Below are 6411 nucleotides of genomic sequence, written 5' to 3' on the forward strand. Positions count from 1 at the left end.
TTACAATTTGCTAGCTCAGTGACCATTCTGGCTGAGCCTCTGTCCTCTCTTCTTTGCAAGGTGACCATAGTTCATTGCGTATTTATGTCATCGGATTGTTAGAATATCTGAGTGAGACAGGCTCCATGTGAGTGATGTACCATCTTCACTGCAGACCTGCCACCTGGCAATTGGCTCACCTGGCACTCCAGAGACGTTCCAAATGGAGCTGGAAAAGTTCAGCCAACCCTGGCCATCTGGCGCTCCAGCTCTCCCTTGCGTGGTGTGTCATCATCTTGCCCTTGGGGTCACATTGACACTGTCAGGCTGCAGAGCAGAAGCCTAGCCATTTTATATGGAGCACAGGAAAAAAAAAAAAAAGAAAAAGAAAGAAAGAAAGAAAAAGAAAACAGGACTGTTGAGCACCAGCTGCGATGTAACGCTGCAGCAGAGGACATTAGGAATCCAGGCGTATCCTTTCTCAGCAGTATTTCTCTAAAGTCTCTTTTTTCCATCTGTCCCTACCACAAAGACACTTGTTCACACTAGGCCTGCTTCCTGTCTGGATGCCCGCCACCTTCTGCCGTCTGACTTCCTCTCTCCTGCCTCCTGACCCCGCGCGGGCGGGGCCAGACGGTGGAGGATGCCACTTCTCAATCCAGCTTGGAGCTGGGATTCTGTGCCAGCCGCCTTTTCTGTACAGGGCAGGAAAGGTCTTTTAAAAAATTTCCTTCTCGATTCCTCCCATCCTTTCTTCTCCAATTTGGGGTTTTGTTTTCTCTCTTCCTAAAAGTGCCCGCCAAAAGCAAAATCCCAAAGTGACTTCTTTATCTCCTGATTTTTCTTTTTTCTTTTCATTGTGTTCGACATACATCAATGCTCTCTGTCTCTGGAAACTAAAAACCACGTATAATTAAAACTCCAGCACAGCAAAGGGATTCCGAAGTTTTGGCAGAAAGTTCTAGGAGATTAATCACACAAAAAGAAACGCCTGTCTTGTAAAACTCTGCTGGGGTACACTAGCACTCAGTAATGTACCCCCAGTACTGAGAGTGGTTCTGATCTTTGGTCAAAAACTATGCAGGAGTTTCGACCCCCAGCCTTTCTCCTCCTCAACCTGGACCCAAATTCCTTTCTTTCGGGCCATCTGGTCTCTTCATTTAACTTGGCCAAACACAGCTTGACAAGTCTCCCCAACTGTGATGACACAAAGGGAAGAAAAGATGACCTGAAATCAGCCTGATATAGTCCCAGACTTCAATTCCATGCTACTTAAGATGCAATAAACCATCAAAGTGAGATATTAGGGAACTATGTGCCACAAAGCCGCATTCATCCAAAACTAAAGTCAGGGGCAGGACTGGATTGAGAACAAATGGTATTGGTGCTTTGGGAAGAAATGACTGGCAATTCTCTCCCACCATGCTCACCTCAGAACAGTAATGGCCAACAGCACGCGGCTTATTTCCCCGTTAACAGGGTGTCTTTACGAGTGGGAGGACATCAAAGACCAGCAGAGTAATTGATCTTTGACTCTTCTTCCTACTTTTAAAGCCCTTTTAGATTGCATTCATTCTCTCCCAAGTTCTGGAAGATCGGCAAAGCGGGACTTTATTCAATCCATCCTTCGTCTATTCAACACTTGTTTATTGGATCCCCACAGCGTGCCTGGCGCTGCTGAAGGTCCCGTGGATGCAAAGCAGTGAATGGAACAGATGAAAGCTTGGATCTCACTGAGCTCCTATTCTCATGGGAGAACGAGTTCACAAGCCTTTATGTGAGCCAACAGAGAATGGCCAGGTGGGATCAGATGGAGATAATGGATGGGATGGGCCCAGAGGAAGGGCTGCTGAGACCTAGGAGGCTGAGATGAGCAGACGCCTGAGGCTGGCATGAGGTCAGAGAGGCCAGGGTGCGGGGAGATGCCCAAGGCCTTAGGGAGCACTGCGAAGGCTCTGGCCTCTAGCCTGAGTGTCCGCACTCAGACGACTGGACACAGTTTTAAGCAGAACAGGATCTGACTTTCATTTTGAAAGAGTTGCTCACGCAGACCCTGTGTACTGTGCCCCTGTGTCCATTTCCTCCTTGTGTGACAATGGAAAACCCACGTTTTTAGCTGGACACATGGCATCGCAGAATAAAGAACCTATGTCCCAGCCTCTCAGCCTCTCCTGCGAGGAGGCAGAAGCCCTGAGACTAAAGTTGGCCAATGGACAACAAGTGGAATCGCGGTGACCGGGGACACTTGAAAAACTCACCTTTAAAAGACAGGCAGTGTGCTGCTTTTGATGAGTTTCTTTTTATTTTGACCTTCATCTTGAGCCTGGAATGCAGATTGATGGTTGGGGCTCTAGCTGCCACATGGCACCATGAAGGCAAGACTCATCCCTCTGGATTGGACAGAGATGAGCAGAAGGGAGTGTGGGCCCCTGAGGACTTTGTGGAGCACAGTAGGAGGGTGGCTGAAAACACTGGCTTAGATGTTAGCAAGCTTGTGCGTATTTAAATCCTGCCTCCAAACCATCTAACCTGTTCCTCAGCCTCTCTAGGGTGTCCTCCTGAACAGAACAGGGCTGAGAACTACACCTCCCTCAGAGTGTTAAGAGGAACTGTGAAAAGACTTCGCATGGCCTGGCCCAAACTGGAGCTCCCTGTGGGTTTGCCCCTCCTGGTCCTCCTCTCTCTCCCTTTTCCCATCTGTTAGGGTTAGATGTGGTGTCCCCCAGAAGCTCACGTGTGAGACAGCGCAAGAAAGTTTGGAGGTGAAATGATTGGGTTTGGGGCATCTTAACCTGATCGGTGCATTGACCCACTTGAATGGACTAACTGGGTGGTAGCTGTAGGCAGCCCTGGTGGGACCGGAGGAAGTAGGTTACTGGGGGTGTGCATCGGGGGTTTATATTCCGTCCCTGGTGAGCAGGTATCTCTCTCTCACTCTCCTCTCTCTCTCTCTCTCTCTCTCTCTCTCTCTCTCTCTCTCCCTCTCTTTTTCCTTCCCTTTGTCCTGCCCTGAGCTGCTTCCCTCCCCCACCCCCTTCCCCCATGATGCTCTGCCTCACCTCTGGCCCAGGGCAATGGAGTCAGCTGTCTGTGGACGGAGACCTCTGAAACCATAAGTGGCTTATAAACTTCTCCACCCCTAAAATGGCTCTTGTCTGCTCTTTCGATCACAGCAGCAAAACAGCTGACTCAAACACCACCTCTGCTGCATGCCCGGCAGATGCTGGTCCTTCCCAGGTGAGTGGCCATCGCATGACTTTAAGAGGGAACTTATGCTAGGAAGGGAGGTGGGAAGAGGAGGAGAGGGAGAGGAGCCTGGGCACACGAGGAGATGGATGGACTTTCCAGCTCTCAGAGGCTCCGGCGCACAGGAGGAGGTCAGCGGTGTCCCTGGGCATCTGAGAGACCCGGGCAAGACGCCCGCGGCTCCGCTTTCAGCCTGCGGTCACATGATGCTCCAGGGCTCCGTGCTGTTTCCTGGCCCGTCTTCTCCTCTCTCCTCTTCTCTGTCACCTCTTCCCTTTCCTCTTCCAAGATAAAAAGGGAGGCAGGGAAAAGCCTAGTAAGTTTTCTATTTTCAGGCTGCTTTGTCTTGGAGGGACTGGATCTCAGGGGCCTGGCAGGATGTTTGGCCCTGTGTGGAGAGAATTCCTCCACTCTGCACGTGTATGCATGCATGCGTGAGTGTGTGTGTGCGTGTGTGTGTGTGTGTGTGTGTGCCAGTGCGTGTGGCTGGGGGGGGAGTGTGTTTGGCTTATTTTCCTTTTGTTTGGTTGTGTTTGTCTGAGTGCTGGGCTTTGGAATGCAAAGCAGCACATACATGGTTCCTTTTTGGTAGCAGAGGAGAATGTCCTAAATGTTTTGCTCGGGCTGATATTGAAATGAATTGGCTTCCTCCGACAACAATAAGTGTAAAAATAACAGGAAGTGGCCCAGAATCACCCAATAATAAAAATAGAGCAGAGGGGAAGCAACGGGAATCTTGAGAACGTCGTGGTGATGAGTCCTTCCCTTTCCATTTCCTATCTGTCTGTCCACTGGTTCAAAAAACCCACGAACGACTCAGAAAACTACATTTATAGCTGGTGAGGCTCATGGGAACCCTCCCCACAGACTCGAACTTTTTTTTTCTTTTATTAGAAAGTCATGAAACACTAAGTAACAAAAATCAGAAGAAAAAAAAAAGACAGTTGTTTCAATTTCTCCCTAAACATTGACCAGTATTCTGCCCAATACAATTATTTCATAAGGAAGATTGAGTCCAATTAACACACTTCCATTAATTATATTGTACCTTGAAGGCTCTGGTAAGGCCTGAAGCAAAGCACTTTTTCCAAACTCATCTGACCAAGCGAGGGCCAGATCCATTTGACCATGGAATCTGTTTCCTTTCTTCCTTGACTACTTAGGAACTTTAGTCTTGGGATCACAGAATACAAAGTTTTCAAGATACTCCTTCTTAGGGAAGGGCTCTCCCTGTGGAGATTCCTGCTTCCTGGCAGTTAACCTTATTATAACGCACCTGAATTCTGATCAATGGTTGCTCAGGTCAACATAAAGGGACTATTCTCTTAACAGAAGCATATTCTGTTCATCAACATGGCTAATTCCACCAGATCTTTGGGAGACAGAATGCCTCTGCCTTTGCCAGCTGATAACCATCACCTTGACCTTACCTAGAAGGTGCACATTCAGGAGGGAAAGGGGATATCTAATCCCAGATCACTTTCCCCCTAACCTCCCCACACAGGGAGCCCTTGACCAAGGGCTTGATACCAGGGGATGGAAACGGGGGCCAGGTCCCTTCAAGTCACATGGCCCCTCTTTGTTAAAGAGATCTGAAACAGTACCAACCTCCTCTCTTGCTTAGGTCTGGGGAATGGAGGACCCACTGTAAATCCCCCAGGGACTCACAGCATAAATGGGGTGGGGTGACGACTGACTCTAGCTACAAGAACTATTTGGAATCCATGCCAATAAAGCCCTTGATTCCAGCCTGTGGTGTCTTATGGAGGGAACAAAGACAAGGCCGAGGCCAGGGCTGGGGAGAGCCTGTGAGCATGCTCAGTTGGCCCAGGTGTCTCTGTACACTTGGTTCACACTGCAAGCAACAATCAACAAACATGCTTGATTAATCGCAACTGCTCACGGGGTTCACACACAGTACCGAAGGCCAGCTAAGCCCCAATGGGGTCAACCCGTGGACACAAAAGCTTTTTATTAGGCGAGACATCTGCTCCCATCTCTGCTGCCAATTAGGTTGTCATTAGACTCAGCCGATGCATATTGGTGGCGGAGAGACGCCCCTGGGAGGAAACATTAACGCCTTCACCACTCACTGTAAACCAGGGGCTGCGCTGTTGTCGGAGTGCATCTGAACAAGCACTCTCTGGTTTTCCCAGCCAGGGGTTCTCTTCTGTTGCAGAGTGGCTGTCTAAAAACTGGCACAGTGGGACCACGGAGAACTTCCAGGGCAAAGGTAATGAGCTCCCTGCAAAGTCTCACACCAAAACTTTTTCTAAAGTAATAAACATGTGTGGTAGAAAAATTCAGAGTATTATAGAAAACCAAAGGGAAAGGAATAAGGATTACCCACAGGGTCCAAATCCTGCTACATCTCCACATAGCCTCTTCCCCTCTGCATTTCCATTTTTCTTCCAGAATTGAAATCATGCAGTTGATTCACTCCACTCCAGCCACCCTGGCCCACTGACTTTCTCCAGGCACTCAGGGCATGCGCTTACCTCCTGACCTCCGCACCCGTGTCCTCTCTTCTTGCTCTTCCTCTGAGCCCCCCAATCAAGTCACTGCTCAAATCTCACCCCCCTCCAAGAAGCCTTCCTGCGCACACAAGCTAAATAGTTGCTTCTCCTGCTCATTCTTATATTCTGTGCTCTGCTTTATTTTCCTTCGGTGCATCATATACCACCTAATCAGTGTTTCTCACTGCAGTTGAGGCCCCATGGAAGCAAATATTTTGCTTTGCTCACCACTGAATCTCCCCTAAACTAGAACAGTGCCTGACGTTCAATAAACACTCATTAAATGAGTGAATGGATTTTTTAATGTACCTTGCCTTTTTCCCCTTTAAAAATATTGAACAGAGCCTTCAGGATCATTAAATATTATTCAGCAAACTTTTTAAAAGACTATATCACATTTCCATACTCTGGCTGTTTTATAATGGACTTAGTTAATTTCCTATAGTTGAGCAATTTATTAAGTAGCCCTCCATACAAACCATTTGCCCCTTGTTTTAAAACAAAGGCAGCACATTGGAAGTATTTATGTGATTTATCTATACTGGGCTGACCTTGATGTTAAAAACTTAATTGAAGGTTGAAATGAGGGAAACAGTCATTAGTGAACCCTTGACCCCAAGCTGAAATTCCTCTGATAAAGAAAGTGGACAAGATGAGGAGACCTGCCCAA

General features: G+C 48.1%; 1 long non-coding RNA gene across 1 annotated transcript; it reads right to left on the minus strand.

Annotated features, from left to right (window-relative positions):
* Window positions 1-397: 397 nt before the first annotated feature.
* LOC125616670 lies at window positions 398-3670 on the minus strand. Its single transcript, XR_007347411.1, has 3 exons — window positions 3039-3670; window positions 2238-2441; window positions 398-875 (listed from the first exon to the last, which is right to left on the minus strand). It is a non-coding gene; the product is annotated as an uncharacterized LOC125616670 (long non-coding RNA).
* Window positions 3671-6411: the final 2741 nt, after the last annotated feature.

This window comes from Marmota marmota, unplaced genomic scaffold, assembly GCF_001458135.2.
Source record: "Marmota marmota marmota unplaced genomic scaffold, marMar, whole genome shotgun sequence".
In the NCBI taxonomy this organism is placed as follows: Eukaryota; Metazoa; Chordata; class Mammalia; order Rodentia; family Sciuridae; genus Marmota; species Marmota marmota.